At 41.4% G+C, this 18,580-nt stretch overlaps 1 pseudogene; it reads right to left on the reverse strand.

Annotated features, from left to right (window-relative positions):
• Positions 1 to 10,004, reverse strand: part of LOC140858095 (disease resistance protein RPM1-like) — a 28,151-nt pseudogene extending 18,147 nt beyond the window's left edge.
• Positions 10,005 to 18,580: the final 8,576 nt, after the last annotated feature.

The raw sequence follows: 18,580 nt of genomic DNA on the forward strand, positions 1-18,580 counted from the left end.
GCTGGCAACGTTGGCTCCGTCCGAGTTGCCCAAAGGCATTCTCTTTGAAGTTCTGAAACATCTGAGTACAGAAGAGTCGCGGCCCGTGATAGAGATTGACCACGAACCCAGCTGGATCGACCCCCTGATAATCTATCTCAGAGATGAAGTCCTCCCCCAGGATGCGAAAGAGGCTCGGAAGCTCCGAAATCAAGCCTCCCGGTATATCCTTTATGAGGGCAAATTGTACAAAAGATCATACTCTCTACCCCTCTTAAAATATCTTCGGCCCTCGGAAGCTGACTACGCCTTGTGGGAAGTACACGAAGGAGTTTGCGGAAACCATTTGGGAGCTAGATCTTTATCCCACAAGCTACTCCGCCAAGGATATTACTGGCCAACGATGCATCATGATTCGATTGAATATGTCAAAAAGTGTGATCGATGCCAGAGATATGCCAACGTCCAGAGACAGCCCGCCACCGAGCTCACACCCTTGAGTGCCCCATGGCCTTTTGCACAATGGGGGATGGATATCCTTGGCCCCTTTCCCATGGCGTCTGGACAAAGGAAGTTTCTCCTTGTAGCGATCGACTACTTCACCAAATAGGTTGAATCCGAACCACTAGCAAAAATCACAGAAGCGAAAGTGCAAGATTTCGTCTGGAAATCGATCGTGTGCAGGTTCGGTTTGCCTAGAACCCTAATCACTGATAATGGACGGCAATTCGGGGGAGCAAAATTCACCGAATTCTGTGAAGATCTAAACATCTCCCACAACTTCACATCAGTAGCCCATCCCCAGGCGAACGGCGAAGCTGAGGTGACTAACAGAACCCTTTTGCAGGGGATTAAGACAAGACTTGAAAAAGCGAAGGGAACTTGGGCAGATGAACTTTATCATGTGTTGTGGGCATATCGAACCACTCAGAGGCTACCCATGGGGGAGACCCCCTTTGCTTTAGCCTTCGGTACGGAAGTCGTCATCCCGATCGAGCTTAAACTCCCGTCGGCACGAGTCGTGGCATTCGACGAACATCAAAATTCACAAAGTCTTAGAGCCAACCTCGACCTGCTGGAAGAAAGACGGGAGATCGCTCAGGTTCGAACGGCAGCCTACAGACAGAAAGTTGCTTGATATTACAATGCCCGGGTCAAGAACAAAGCCTTCAAAGCAGGAGATCTAGTACTTCGACGAGCTGCTGTCTCGCAACCTCAGGACCGGGGGAAACTCGCCCCAAACTGGGAAGGACTGTATGAAGTCAAAGGAGTAGCCCGGCCGGGAACTTATTATCTTAAGGAACTCGGAGGAGCCGACCTCCCACGATCGTGGAACTCGGAAAACTTGCGGGTGTACTACTAATGACTTCATTTTAATTGAAAATTGTGTAGCTGTATGTCTTCGAACAATTCGCACAAGCTGTGTCAGAAACGAAAGGGAAACGTCATCCCGACAAAGTCGAAGGCCCGGTTCCATTTAGACCGGATGGGGGGAGAGGCCCTACAACGCCCATATGTGCCCCCACAGCCCTGTTAGGGACAGGAGGAGAACCTCGCCCTAACTTGAGCAAAGTCGAAGGCCCGGTTCCATTTAGACCGGATGGGGGGAGAGGCCCTACAACGCCTATATGTGCCCCCACAGCCCTGTTAGGGATAGGAGGAGAACCTCGCCCTAACTTGAGCAAAGTCGAAGGCCCGGTTCCATTTAGACCGGATGGGGGGAGAGGCCCTACAACGCCCATATGTGCCCCCACAGCCCTGTTAGGGACAGGAGGAGAACCTCGCCCTAACTTGAGCAAATTTGAAGGCCCGGTTCCATTTAGACCGGATGGGGGGAGAGGCCTTACAACGCCCATATGTGCCCCCATAGCCCTGTTCGGGACAGGAGGAGAACCTCGCCCTAACTTGAGCAAAGTCGAAGGTCCGGTTCCATTTAGACCAGATGGGGGGAGAGGCCTTACAACGTCCATATGTGCCCCCACAGCCCTATTAGGGACAGGAGGAGAACCTCGCCCTAACTTGAGAAAAATCGAAAGCCCGGTTCCATTTAGACCGGATGGGGGGAGAGGCCTTATAGCGCCCTAATGTGCCCCCACAGCCATGTCAGGAACAGGAGGAGGACCTCGTCCTGACATGAACAAAGTCAAGGGCCCGGTTCTTTTAGACCGGATGGGGGGAGAGGCCCTGCAACGCCCATATGCGCCCCCCAGGAGGAAAACCTTGCCCTAGCTTAAGCCACTTCGACCAGTGGTAAATCCAGCCTGGACTCCTACGGGAGCCGGGCTCCGTCACCGACTTCGACTACAGGACTGCTCCGTCCGGACTCCTACGGAAGTCGGGCTCCGTCGCCGACATTGACTACATGGCAGCTCCGCCCGGACTCCTACGGGAGCCGGGCTCCGTCACCGACATCGACTACAGGACAGCTCCATCCGGACTCCTACGGGAGCCAGGCTCCGTCGCCGACATTGACTACATGGCAGCTCCGCCCGGACTCCTATGGGAGCCGGGCTCCGTCACCGACATCGACTACAGGACACCTCCGCCCGGACTCTTACGGGAGCCGGACTCCGCCGACAACAGCAACTGCCGGTAAGCCTTGTCCGGACTCCTACGGGAGCTGGACTTCTCCTATGACTTTGATTGAAGGAAGATTTCGCCCTGACTCCTACGGGAGCCGGGCTCCGCCCACAACTCCAACTTCAAGAGGGATTCTTCGTCCGGACTCCCACGGGAGCCGAACTTCGCCTCGGCTTCAGCAGAGAAAAACTCCAAGCGAAAAAGGAAGGCAATGGATCGCAACAGTGACTATTGGAAAATAAACAGTGCCCGAGGTGTAGAAAACCCTGTCACGACAAGGATTGGGACTCCCGATGGGAGTCCCAGCTTTCAAGGAAGCTTTCGACGCAAAATAGGACAACTCACTTAGGGTGACCGAGGCTCGGATCCCCGAATTCAAGCCCTGGGAGGGCCCCTGGGCCCGAACGGCCCCAAGCGAACCTGCAGCCATTGACGGAAAAATGACAACCGGATATCTTCGAACGGTGTAAAAGTCGAAAAGGAGCTCGGCAAATAACAACCCTACACGAATAAAAGAGGTCGTCGATGACCTTAGGATGACGTGAAAAAGAAAAGAAGAAAAGGAGGAAGAAAGAGGAAAGAAAAATGAAGAAGTTCGACAGATAACTATTCGATGCAAGATGCAGATAAGGTAACAAAATCTCCTTTTCATTTTTCAACTAACAAGATATACGTTACAAGACCCGGTGGGTCAAGAAAAAAAAAGAGATATACATCATTGCAAGTCTCGCGAACACGGTTCGGAAAGGATATACCAGAGGCCGCTCCAAGCTGCAAACTCCTCTTCCCGTCTCTGTCCTTCTCCGCCGCGTTTTCCAGTGCGTGTAATGGACCTATCGGCTCTCGCCCCGCATCGCTTCGCTCCATCTCCGAAGTCCCAACCCTAGGGGGAAAAGGGTGGGATAGATTTTCGGGAGTGGTAAAGGCAACGGCAGCAGTGACGAAGACCTGTTTCAAGAAGAGCCGGAGTCACCTTGGAGGCAGCAGTGACGCCGGAGATATGCTCCATCTCCGAATGCTCCGCGACAGCCGCCATCCAAAATGCTCCGGCAAGATCGGCATGCGCTACTTCCACCACCCCCACAACAAATTTTACTGCCCCACCGTCGACGCCGACCGCTTCTGGTCCCTCGGCCCCGACGGCATCAAGGATCCCGCCACAGCTTGTGACGACAGCTCTGCCCTCTTGACCGGTATCACCCCGCCTTGCTACTCCAAAATTTTCGGGCAGAATAACTTTACCGGCGGCCCCCATTATTAAACCCCTGTTGTTGAAGGAATTCTTCCTTGAGCCCCCTTTGAAACGACGGAGATCCTCATCGGCCGCTGTTCTCCTCCTCGCCTTCCTCCAAGCCCTAGACATCCCTTCAAGGATGGCCTCCGGGATAGAGGACATGGCGTGGGAACCCCTCAGAGAAGAATTGGGGGGCTGAAGACGGCAAGGACTGGTGCGGGGGAAGTAGCTGAGTAACTAGGCTCTCAGACGAAAGAAAGGTGCCGTCCTCTCGGCAGAATGAAATCCTGAAGGAAGAGTAGGGGGTTTAAATAGCCAGCGGATCTTAGCGCAATTATGGCAGTGGGTGTACCTAGGCCAACTGATGCATGCCACGTGTTCCGCATGTCCCCCTCATCGCTATCAAGGATTGATCATTCGCAAATTTCCGTAGCGCGATGCTTGGGATCGCGTTTCGGCGGGAGTTCCGAAAAGACTCTTCAGGTCACCTTAACCAGAAAAAGAGCTCCGACATGCACACATTTAATGCCAAAATATCTGAGAGCGGCGGTGCGCAGGATTCGAGGGGACGGTTTCGGCTGTGCCTATCTCTCTGTACTTCCTTCATTCGAAATTCGAACTCGAAAGTAGGGAGACTGGTGTTGGGTATAAAATACCCACAGCCGAAGTCCTCAGCAGAATCAGCTCCAGGAAGACTCCGCCCGGACTCCTATGAGAGCCGGGCTTCGTCCTCGACTCCAACGGCTGCAGATAGACTGCGTCCGGACTCCTACGGGAGCCGGACTCTGCCGACAACTTCAACAGCAAGTAGACTCCGCCCGGACTCCTACGGGAGCCGGGCTCCATCCTCAACATCAGCTGCCGGTAAGCCTTGTCCGGACTCCTATGAGAGCCGGGCTTCGTCCTCGACTCCAACGGCTGCAGACAGACTGCGTCCGGACTCCTACGGGAGCCGGACTCCGCCGACAACTTCAACAGCAAGTAGACTCCGCCCGGACTCCTACGGGAGCCGGGCTCCATCCTCAACATCAGCTATCGGTAAGCCTTGTCCGGACTCCTATGAGAGCCGGGCTTCGTCCTCGACTCCAACGGCTGCAGACAGACTGCGTCCGGACTCCTACGGGAGCCGGACTCCACCGACAACTTCAACAGCAAGTAGACTCCGCCCGGACTCCTACGGGAGCCGAGCTCCGTCCTTAACATCAGCTGCCGGTAAGCCTTGTCCGGACTCCTACGGGAGCCGGACTTCGCCTTTAACTTGCAGGAAGACTCCGCCCGGACTCCTATGGGAGCCGGGCTTCGCCCTCGACTCCAACGACTGCAGACAGACTTCGTCCGGACTCCTACGGGAGCCGGACTCCGCCGATGACTCCGACCGCAAGTAGACTCCGTCCGGACTCCTACGGGAATCGGGCTCCGTCCTCAACATCAACTGCTGGTAAGCCCCGTCCGGACTCCTACGGGAGTCGGACCTCGCCTTTGACTTTAATTACAAGAAGACTCCGCCCGGACTCCTACGGGAGCCGGGCTTCATCCTCGACTCCAACGGCTGCAGACAGACTGCGTTCGGACTCCTATGGGAGCCGGGCTCCATCCTCGACATCAACTGCCGGTAAGCCTTGTCCGGACTCCTACAGGAGCCGGACTTCGCCTTTGACTTTAATTGCAGGAAGACTCCGCCCAGACTCCTACGAGAGCCGGGCTTCATCATCAGCTCCGACCGCTGTCGAACTTCAACCGACGGATCTGCACTCCCGGGCAGGCCATGGTAACGGGCAACACTGCTCCACTCCCTGCGGCGGACCCTACGCGACCCCATTACTCCCTGACAGGCTGTATTAACGGCCACGATTCTGCTCCACTCCCTGCGGCGGACCCTACGCGACCCCATTACTCCCTGACAGGCTGTATTAACGGCCATGATTCTGCTCCACTCCCTACGGCGGATCCTGTACGATTCCACCACTCCCTGACAAGTCACGACAGCGGACGTCGCTCCACTCCCTGTAACTGATTCCACGTGGCGAGCCACGGCGATAGCCACGATCCCACTCCACTACCCTCTGCAATAAATTCTTCCTAACTCTGGGCGGTCCACTGCCAGACGGTTACGGATGTCGCTGTCAGGCTACAGCCCCCTCCGCCTATAAAAGGGGCCCCAGATACGTTATTCTATAAGCTCTCATCTTTTTTATCTAAAAACTCTGCTAAATTCTTCGTTCGAGCACTCCATTCTTATTGAGGCAGAGAACTGACTTGAGCGTCGGAGGGTCTTGCCGGAGCAACCCCACCTCTGGTTTAGACTTCCTTTGCAGGTCCCGGCGGCGACCGCGACTTCTCCGACTCCAGCTTCTCCGGCGCAAGCGGATTTTTGCACCAACAAGATTAATGAACAAGATACATAACTTTCTAAGTTTTCTATATTTGCATAATACAAAATGTATGCTAAAAAGATGATGACATATTGAGAAAAGTTATGGAGAAAATGAGTTATAGAAAACTTTCAAATCGATAGTATTAAATTATGAAACAAAGATTATATGAAATATATAATAAAGCTTATTTTTAGGGAAAAAACTGAATGGAATGAAAAATTAAAATGAAGATTTACTTGGAGGGAATTGTAAGTACGTATCATAATTTGGATTTTCAGAAATACATAATGGCAAATATCATATAAAAAAAGTCAAATCCAGGAGAATGGTTAGTTTTGGAGCTGTTAAAAGGAAATATATAGACCTAAGAAAAGAAAATGGACTTGTAACTTAAAGACTACAATAACGACAAAACATTTGTTAAAAATTTGAGGGACAAAATTTGTTAAATACAAGTGTGTATTGGGACAATTCAATCAAAATCTTAGAGAAAGATAGCAGAAATCCTTTAAATTTTGATTTAAGGGGGAAACACGCTAGCGAGACAATAGTAAAAGCAATTAAGAAGAAAGTCTCATTTTGTCAGAAATTAGTCCTCTTTTTTCAAGAACAAAGAGCTGCAGCCATTAACTAAATCTGAGATCAGAATCATGAATATATATAATTAACAAGAATTATCCGGTGGTAAAATATGCAGATAAGGGCCTCATACAACAGTGAAGACATAAGATGATGTGAAAGGTACAGGATTCAGATGCTGGGTAAAAGAAACTGAGCACAAACTAGAAATATCAAATTAATTAATTTTTTTGTTGGGAAAATGGGTAACGATCATGGCGTGAGGCATGATTAATAAACGAGAGATGCAATAATAAGATACAAAATTGAAGGGACTCTTACTTGGCGGTCCAGATGCTAGGGTAGAGGGACGGAGCATGAAAGGCTTTCATATACTTTTTGGCCCCCTCTCTTGAAAATGTAATGGGCATTAGGGATGCGTTGAACCTTGTTCTTATCGTTGCTTTCTTCGAACCTCCCTTTGAATTCTGGATGCAGATCCACCAAGTACAGTTCCCGGAGGGATGTGAGATATTCAATGCCTCTAGGAACATCCTTTAACTTAGGTAGGCCATTTAGGTCTAGTTACTCCAGGCTTGCCATGGCACCATCCTCTACCTCCATTTGATTGAGTTCCGGCATATCGAATAAAAAGAGTCGCTTCAAGTTAGGGAACCATCCGCTACGAAACCACAATTGTTACCCGTCATATGCCTCGTGCAGTTTCAGAAATACAAGGTGGGTCAACTGAGAGAGGGATCGAAGTGGATCCTCTCCCAACCCACTCCAACCCAGATACAATTCCCGGAGGTTGGATCCAAGGTGATCATGATGAAATAAGGGCAACTCCATCGTCCCTTCTGCCAGTCGTCCCCTCAGATTAAGCTTTAGAAGATGCTGAGGTGGATGATCCCAGCCTCCCAACTGGAGAATCTCATTCTCGTTGCTTGCATTAAGGGACAAGTAGTATAGGTAGCGCAACCTTGATAACGAAGCGCATAGGTGCTTGCAATGGATGCCACGCACTTTCCATATCCGAACGCTTCTTAGTTGGGTCAAGTTCCGTAGCCGTTCCACAAATTCGATGGTTGCTTCCACTGCTTGGAGAGTTTGCAGGTCTTTCAAATTCCACAGCCCCTTCAGACCATGCACACCTCTACGATGATTTATAGTCTTGTAAGTTGGGTCTACAATCTTCTCTGCAAACAGGTGACGCAACTTCTTGAGGTTTTCTGTCGTGCTCGGCAGTTTCTCTATTTCACTTTTGAAGAGGTCGAGCGTCTGTAGGTTACCAAGCTTTCCCATGGATTCAGGTAGCACCTTCACCTTCGTCTCCCTCAGACACAAAAAGTGCAGATTGAATAAGTCCCCGATTTCATCTGGTACTCTCTCAATTGAGATGCCTTGTAGGTCTAAGACGGTCAAATATTTGGAGCTGGAACAAAGCGAGGAGAAGGATGACGATGAGGACATTGAAGGGTCAAACACCGTGAAAGTGCGAAGTCTTGGCAACTCCATGCTCGACTGGAGTTCGTTACCGCATTTGTGCACTGACAGACGACGTTTTTCCTCACCCGTCTTCACCACCATCTGAAGATCGTCATGTATAACCACACTGAAATTTTCCTTCTTAGACAATGATGCAGCCAACTCTCGTACAATGTCGTGCATCCGACAGTGTTTTATTCTACCAAATCCATTCGTCTTTACAACTTGAAGAATGCATCGATGGACGAGCTCCTTGAGATAGTCCTCTGCCACTTCTTCCATTGTGCTCGATCCCCTTTCCTCCACAAATCCTTCTGCGACCCACAGCCTCATAAGCCTCTTTCTCTGAAGCACATGATCCTCCGGGAACATGCTGCAATGCAAGAAGCAGTTCTTAAGATATCTCGATAGATAGTTGTAGCTGAGATTCAAAACATGCTTCACATTGTCCAAATTTGGGTAGTGATTCAACTCCCAGCTCAGCCGATCATAAACTTTCCCCCATTCTGACTTGGTTTTCTCTCTCAGGGACAGCAGGCTGCCTAAAGAGACGATAGCTAGTGGCAACCCTTGACATTTTGATACAATTTTCTCCCCCAACTCCTCCAGCTCTTTAGGACATTCTCTCACTTTCTCTTTCCAGAATGCCCTCTTACAGAATAGATCCCATGCCTGAGTGCTTTGCAACCCCTTCAGCTCAAGCTTCCGACTATCATGTGCTAGTGAAGCTACCTCAGTACTCCGAGTTGTAATGATTATTCTGCTTCCTTTATTGTTAACAAAGGCTTGTCGAATATCATTAAAAGCTTCTGGATCCCATACATCATCCAGTATGATCATATATCTTTTCTGGTCTAGAGAACTTCTTATTGTTTCAACTAACCTTCTGTGGTTCAGTCCTCTAATGTCGATTGGAATTTTGTCTACCTTTTCATTGTCATGCATCTCCTCTATCATTCTTCTTAAAAGATCATCCACTTGATATGTTTGTGAGATGGATATCCATGCATGACATTCAAACTTTGTCCCCTCACTTTTATATACATTGGTGACAAGGGTTGTTTTGCTCAATCCACCCATGCCCCACACGGATATTATAGAGCTAACCGGATCCTCATCAAATAGCCATTCAATTAATGTTTTTCTGTTTTGGTCGATGCCCACAAGGTCATCTTCACCAATGAAATGAGAAAAGTCGGCTCAATATCGCTGATTTTCACTAGCATAATTTAAACTACTACCCATTTCTCCTTCTGCTGTCTTAATCCATCGCTCCTTCATTTCTGAAAGGTGCACCAAATTACTTTCTAACTCTTTCAGCTGAGCAGCAATTTGATGCCAGGCAACCAAATCGGGGGATCTCCTTACTACTTTTTTAAGATAACCTCCCAACCCACTCCCTTGTTGTCGAGCTATGAGATACACATACTCATCCATAATGTCTTCAACACTATATGCTAGTTTCCGTACCTTCTGAACCCAAGCTTCAACGACCTGGTTGTTGTCAGTTCGAGCATCTATTTGACCGAGAAAGGCTTGCATTACCGAAAGTTCACTCTCAATACGACTCATACTACTTGGTAATCGCGTCAACAATGAGACTTCATTTGCAAAAAGAGAACCAGCTAGTTTCACTGCTTCTCCACCCAAAGCAACACCGATCTTTTTAATTGCTAGCAGTATGGCAGCCTCTGCCATGTTTGGTTCCACGATGAACTGCACCTCCTTTGTTGGACAAGCTAGGTGTCCTACCCAGACTAGCACCGGTACCTCTTATTTCTCTCTCTTGGTGTTTGATCTATCCAAAAAAAAAAAAAAAAGTTTAGTCTTAGTTATAATTAAATGAGAGTTGATCGAGATGCTTATGCAACTACGAGATCTCAGATATATACTAGATAATCTTGATACCATGTTATTTAGTACTAAGATCATTATTTCTCACACCATTGGTAAGATACCCTTGGAAAATAGAAAAACCATTCACAACAAGTAGGCTTTCCATTCTTTAAGGTATGCACATGTATGGTGCGTATAAAATAAGAAAACTTAATTATAATAAAGATTAGGAAGGTTTGGTCGAGGTGATTGAATGTGATGTTGTTGTAATACCCAACATCTGTTTAATCGGTTTTTCCTTTGCTTGACTCGTCTCGACATGGCATGAGTTGGCCGAGTCAATTTTCAAAACTTGGCAGCAGAAAAAAAAAATCTCGCCGTGTGCCTGGCCAACAGCTAGAATTGCATGGCTAAGCTGGGAAGAGGCCAAAGCCTCTCATGTGCAAGTGGCTAATATAACAACCAGCAAGCTTGAGAAAACAGACCAGAAACCTCACCCTCCTTCCTTTTCCTTTGACAACTGCTAGAGACTGGATTTTCCCCTCCGATTAAGGAAGACAAGCATAATGAGATCACATTAATCATGCCTGTCCCTTTTTTTTTTTTCTCCCCTTCCTGATCAATGGCCTTCTCCATCTTTATCCTTTATTTGTTTGGTTCAGAATGATAAAACTGGTGTGCAATACAGTCACCCTGCAAACTGGATGATTAGAGTATCTTCATCATTATCACGTCCAGAATTATTGGACCATTTATACAGCAGTATTCCTGTAGACAAAGAAAAATATAAAATAAAATTGAAATGAAAATCTCCTAATCTGTCGGAACAGTTAATACAGAGCAATTATATCTTAGATCCAATTGATGACGATGAAGATATCGAAGAAATACTGACCTTTCCTTTGAAATATTCAGAATATCGATTTTTAGAATTATATATTGAAAAAGAATATGTATCGAGCTTTGGATACTATAGTCGGCTTTTAACTCAAGCGGACAATAATGTTGGACCTTCCTCACCTTTCATAACTCGTATGATGCAAACCGATAGTGTTGAGGTCATATTTGCAGAACAACATTCCACTACTGCCGGCCTTAGTTGTCCAATAATTCAGAGTCCTATGGTGACTTCTCCTGTGTCTTCTACTATGGTGACTTCTTCTTTGCTAGAAGTAGTGGTAAGTGTGGGAGACGACACTCATATAGGGAACGATGACTGGGTAGTCAGTGGAATAAATTCTGATAATCTAGGCTTTGAGTCAGATGAAAGCGGAGATGAAGACTATTGGATGGATGAGGACAGTAGTAGCAATGATGATAATGGTGAAGATGAGAATGATGATGAAGATGTTCACGCTAATATTAATGTGGAAGAACCTCAACTTCATTTGCACGAACCCCCATAATTTTTTAACGATATAAATTTAGATGATGGTGGTTGTGTTAGTGCTGGTCGAAGATTGAACTCTGACTATCAGTTTTGGGACTCCTCGATGACTGAATTTTCTAAAGGTCTAATATTTAAAAGTAAAGATTATGTAAGGAGAGCTGTTGATCTTTATCACATTATAAAGCATCAGACATACAATGTAGTTTAGTCACATTCGAAATTATGGTCCGTACGATGTGCATCATCAGATAATGTTTAAAATTATAAATGGAGGCTTCGTGCTGCATTGTTGAAAAAATATGGATATTTTCAAATCACAAAATATGAGGATCCTCACACTTGTCTGTACAATACGCATCATCAGATAATGTTCAAAATTGTAAATGGAGGCTTCGTGATGCATTGTTGAGAAAATATGGATATTTTCAAATCACAAAATATGAGGGTCCTCACACTTGCTTGTTTACGGGATTGAGTCGAGACCACAAACATATCAGTGGAAGGATGATTGGCACACTAGTCTGATATATTGTTGAGAAAGATCTCGATGTTAAAGTTGAAGCTATTGTGGCAACCGTTAATGATCAATTTCAATATACGGCGTCATACAGGAAAGCATGGTGTGGAAAGCAGAAGGCATTGGTTGATATTTTTGGAGAATGGGAGCCATCTTATACTAAATTATCCTATTATATGGCTGCACTTCAACATGCAAATTTTGGTACAGTTGTTTCATAGAATTTTGTTTAAACTGTGAATTTCAATGTTCGAGATTTAAATTATATTTTCTGGACTTTCAAACCATCTATCCAGAATTTTAGCCGTCCTGTAATCAGCATTGATGGCACGTACTTGTATGAAAAGTTTAAAGGTAAGATGTTAATTGCAATAGTAATTGATGCAGAGAATGGGATATTTTCATTAGCATATGTAATTGTGGATGAGGAGACGACTGCAAGTTGGAGTTGGTTTCTTTTCCAGCTCAGAACACATATCGTCAAAGATAGAAATAGAATATACTTAATTTTTGACAAGCATCCAGGTATATTAAATGCCATCGCAGATGAGTCTATTGGATGGAGTCCACCACGTGCCTATCATCGATACTGCTTAAGATATATCTGCAGTAATTTCAACACTCATTTTAAAAATGTGCAGCTGAAAAGTGTAGTATAGCAAGTAGGAAGCACTCATCAAGTTCGCAAGTTCAACTTTATCATGGGTAGGATCAGAACAGTGAATGAAGAGGCTTGGAGCTGGTTGTCCGAGATAGAAAAGGAGAAGTGGACGTTGGCACATGATGATGGCCTGCACTATGGTGTCTTAACTACAAATTTGTCGAAGGTTTTTAACAGTATTTTACGAGGAGCTAGAAATGTGCCAATTACAGCTTGTGTTCAAATGATATTTTATCGTCTTGTGAAATACTTCAATACGAGGCATGCCCAAGCCTTGAGATATGTAGAGGAGAATCCAAATAATCTTTTTACTCCTCATATTGTAATTAAGATTGCTGAAGATCAAGTTAAAGCTAGCCAGCACCGAGTAACAGCATTCAACCTTCAAAGAGGTATATAAGAAGTGCTTACGAGGAGAGCAAGCACAGGGTTACAAGGTGGAGAAAATTCTCATACTGTTAGTTTAGCTAAAAGAAAATGTTCTTGTGAAAAGTGGAGCATGTGCAAATATCTATGTTCACACATTTTAGCTGTGTGTCAAGAAATTACTGTACATTTTAGTAGTTTTGTGGATGATGCATATATAATTACAGCATATATGAATGCTTGGAGTGGTGATTTTAATCCATTACCATATGAAGATTATTGGATGTATACACATATGTTCAAATGTATTCCTGATCATCATCGTTTGAGATCCAAGCAGAAATGTAGACCAAAGTTAACAAAACTACGAAATGAGATGGATGATAGGCAAATAAGAAGTAAGAACCACTGTGGTATTTGTAAGAAACAGGGTCATGACCACCGTCGCTGTCCTAGGATACTTCAACACACTTCAACTTCAAGCAGTGAAAGAAATTAAAGGCTCCGAAGATGTATTTTCGTCATTATTTTATGTATTTCTGTAAGATTGTATTTGAATATACGTGTTTAATATCCTGAGATGAACTGAATTTTGTGTTTAAGTTGTATTGTGTGACAATATTATATTTAAAATATATTTCTCATAAAATGAATGGCTATCATATTTCTTATTTTTTAATACACTTGTGATAATATCATTATTTTAGATTCATTAGCGTATTATGGCTTACGATCCACGGTATCCCGATCTTCGAGACAGCAGTATTCTTACATTGCAGGAGCACAATCGATCACAGACTATTTTAGATGGTGGCGTAAGCATTCCAATCTTATTTACTATTTATATTTTTTTTAAAAAATCATATACATTATCTAATTATTATATTTTATTGCAGGAGCCCAGACACCTTCGTCTACGATGATCCGATGCTAACTTCTAAAGGACAGAGGATATCCCACATAGAGTGCTGGATTATTTATGATATCTTGAATTTTATGGAGTATATCGAATTCATCGTATACAGATGGACGTTGGTCTTATTACTGCTTTGCTAGAGAGATGGCATCCAGAGACACACATATTTCATCTTCCATTTGGTGAGGTGACCATCACTTTACAAGATGTCAGCATCCTTACAGGACTACTAGTTGATGACGATCCAGTTACCGAAGTTGATCCCATGCTTACCATTCCGGAGTGGCAGGCTTTGTACTTGCGATTGCTAGGATTTGAGCCCAACGCATATTTTTTCGATCATTCACGACTCAAGATTGAGTGTTTGGACGATCATTATCAATATTTTTATATTGTAGATGATGCACCAGAGGAGATGGTGCAGTAGTATGTTAGGAGTCAGGTACTGTTGTTGTTAGGTGGTGTTCTGTTACCCAATACTTCATCGAATAAGATGAAGTTGATATTTTTATCATTATTAGAGGATTTAGACTTCGCTCGTAGACTCAGTTGGGGCAGTGCAGTACTAGCTTGCCTGTATAGAGCTATGTATTGGGGTTCTTATGCTGATCAGAGCGAGATTGATTGTTATCTTGTATTATTACAGGTATGTGAATTAAAAATTTTTATTTTTAATATTCAATTATATTTCAAACATTGGATATATAATGTATGATTTTTTTAAAATTTACAGATTTGGGTATGTGAGCATATGCTGACTATCATTCCATTACGACGATAGTTGCTTGAGATGCCATCAGAGCAGCATGATCCTGATGTTTCATTCAGACTAGACAGGCCATTGGGATATAGGTATAAAAATATTACTTTTTTATTTGAAACTTACTATTTTAAATTTGATAAAATTTATTTAACATGAGTAGATTGTGAAATAGATGAAACGTTGCATTCAACATTCATCACGTATCGACGAGAGTGACACGGATTTATAGGTGCTAGTTGGATACATATAGATGGATAAATTTTAATTTTTTTATAAATATCATTTTACAGTATTTATAATCTATTAAAATTTTAGCTTGCTAATTTTTTTTTATTTTAACTCTATCAGTTTTTGTGGGAGCCATATACATATGAGATATTGGCTATATTGCCGCATATGTGTACAGTTGGACATGACATATGGACTGCTAGGGTGCCACTTATTTGTTTTGATGTGGTAGAGTGGTATCTTTCCGACCGTGTTCTGCGGCAGTTTAGTCAGATTTAGGGCATCCTAGAGCAGTTTGATACTAGCCAGGAACTTTATCGTATTGATCGACGAGGGAGAGCTCGTATTGACTGGTGTATCATACATGCAGAGTACATCGATATTTGGGATGCATGTCGAGATGTACGTCGAGATCACATTGTTCATGGTGATTCCATTTTGAGAGGCCGTTCATATACCGATGACATATGGCTTGATTTTTTAGCATTACAGTATGAGTTATTGGACAGCCTCGGTATGCAGTTCTCGGATACGGGGACGAGAGTTCTGCCATGCGTCTTTTGGTAAGACTACGAAAATTAGTTTATATTATTTGTGTTATATTTTTATTTTATATTTTACAGTATATTGACTGTTTTATTTTTATTTTGTAGACTGATTCTATGTCAGATCTTGTGTTGGACGCTCGTTGTGCTTTATCTACGACTGATGAGGACGAACGGATTCGGATACTGCATGAGATAAAGAGAACAAGTTTCGAAATATTGGTGGTGATTGGTATTGATCCATATAGCTGTGCGCATTGATATAGAGCAGCCGATGTGCCAGATATGAGATATACACCGTCATCATATGTTTCACATATGCCATCACCGCATATTCCACAGATGTCATCACTAGATGCTGCACAGATGCCACCACCTTTTGATTCACAGATGGCAGCACCTTCTTCTTCCTACATCCCCAAGATGACATCATCAGGTACCAGTTGGCCACATGAGTATGATACTTTCTTTTCAGACCCATCTGTGTATTCAGATGAGAGGGTTGAGTAGGTTGCTCAGTCCGTAGATAATTTGACAGCATCTGTTATCCTGAACAGTATGACCAGCAGACCTCCTCCACTGATATAGGGGAGCTATCACAGCAGGAGCAGGAGCAACCGTTGAGGACCTTCCTGAGAAAGTCCAAGTGACCACGGGCACCACGATGTCCTTGTGAGACTTAGTCTTGTTTAGATTTATACTTAGTATTTTTAAAATTTTTATTATACTATTTTTTGTACGCTTGATATTTTTATTCTATTTAATATTATTAATTATTGATTTTATTTTATATTATTTAATTTTAAGTGATCGGATATTATGCTTTGTGGATATGGATACACATACTCTAATGTGTCTCAGAACATTAGGAGAGAAAAAATTATGCTAAAAGAGCTATAAAAATTATAACATAAATAATAATAATATATCAAATAATTTAATTATGAGATGAATCGGATCACACTGGTACATCTCGATCTGGTACAGGTACGAACAGCTACGTATGGTGCGGTATGGAAAAAAATAATTAATTTAAAATGGAGAAAGTAATTTGAAATGATATTTTTTATTTGAATTAAAATTAGAATTTTTATTTTTTTTAAATTCAAAATTATAATTTTTATTTTTTCTCATTTTTTGTCATTTTTTATAGCATTTTATTTTTTTTAATTTTTTAATATTTTTTTGGAATATTTTTTTAAAAAAATTAATTTTAAATGGAAAAAATAATTTGAATTTATATTTTTTTGAATTAATAATTAAATTTTTATTTTTTAAAATTTAAAATTATAATTTTATTTTTTCTCATTTTTTACTTCTTTGTTTAGAATATTTTTTTAAAAAAATAATTTGAAATGGTATTTTTTATTTTAAATAAAATTAAAAATTTTATTTATTTTAAATTAAAAATTATAATTTTTAATTTTTTCTTATTTTTTAAATATTTTGCTTTTTTATGGCACTTTTTTTTAATTTTTTATTTTTTTGACATATTTTTTAAAAAAATTAATTTAAAATGAGTAAAGTAATTTGAAATGATGATTTTTATTTGAATTAAAATTAAAATTTTTATTCTTTTAAATTCAAAATTATAATTTTTATTTTTTCTCATTTTTTCTTTTTTATGGTATTTTTTATTTTTTAAATTTTTTAGGATTTCTTTTTGAGATTATTTTTAAAAAAATTAATTTTAAATGGATAAAATAAGTTAAAATTATCTTTTTTATTTGAATTAAAATTATAATTTTTATTCTTTAAAATTCATTCAAAATTATAATTTTTATTTTTTTCTCATTTTTTCTTTTATGATATTTTTTTTAAAAAATTAATTTGAAAAGAAGATTGTAATTTGAAATGATGATTTTTATTTGAATTAAAATTAAAATTTTTATTTTCTTAAAATTTAGCATTATAATTTCTATTTCTTTTCAATTCTTTTTTTATGGTATTTTTTTTAAACTAATTTTTTTTAGATATTTTTTTAAAAAGATAATTTGTAATGGGGATACTAATTTTAAATGATAATTTTTATTTTTATCAAAATTAGAATTTTTTATTTTTTTATAAATTTAAAATTTTTATTTTTACTTTTTTTCTATTTTTTATCATTTTTTCTCATTTTTTTGGGAGAAAAATTAAAATCATCAAATAATCTGGCGTTTCTAAAAATGCCATATTATTTGATGATTTTATTTTTTTTATTTTTATTTTTTAGTATCATCTACGTGAAAAATGAGGGGTAATGTGGTGATGATAAAATGCCATTCAAAATGGTATTTTATCATTTTTGCATCAATCTGATAAATAAATTTAAAATTAGATTATTTATATAAATAATTTTTTTTAATATTAATTAGGAAAAGCACTCCTGAGAGGAGTCCCATTCCATTTTGGGTAACGGAGGGAGCCCCATTATTCATTGGCTTTGTTCCTTTTTGACCCCGTAGATAATTCATGTTTTTAACAAAAAGATGAATTACTTTTAAATAAATTATATTTTTAATTTTTGAACTAAATCAGATTTTTTTTAGAAGATCTTTGAACTACAAAAAGCTAAAATTTAATTCTCTTATATTTTTTAAATTATTTTAATATAATTTTTTTTGAATTTTGACTACTTTTGTTCACTAAAAATCTTCTTTAGCGATAATCCATGCTTATATGGCAAAAAAAGTCAAACGAAGATGACATGCATAGTGACGTGGCATGTAAATGATGATATGACATAATAAATAAAAATTTTTATTTTAATGATATGGTATATGATGTGAAATTTTTTAAAAGTATCTAATCATCGATGATCTTTCAGCACTCATAAATGATATGGCATGGATGATGACATGGCATCTACTATGAAATTTTTCAAAAGTATCTAATTACCAAGTAACATGCTAGCACTCGGAAGTGACGTGGCATAAATAACATGACATCTACTATAAAATTTTTCAAATGTATCTAATCACTGAGTAATACGTCATCACTCATGGTGATGTGGCATAGATGATATGGCATGGGTGATGATGTGGCATCTGATGTAAATTTTTTTTAAAAATATCTAATCATCGAGTGACATGTCAGCACCCATAAGTGATGTGGTACATTGGTAATGATGTGGCATGTGCTGTAAATTTTTTTGATAGTGTC

This window comes from Elaeis guineensis, chromosome 1 (genome assembly GCF_000442705.2).
Source record: "Elaeis guineensis isolate ETL-2024a chromosome 1, EG11, whole genome shotgun sequence".
Lineage (NCBI taxonomy): Eukaryota > Viridiplantae > Streptophyta > Magnoliopsida > Arecales > Arecaceae > Elaeis > Elaeis guineensis.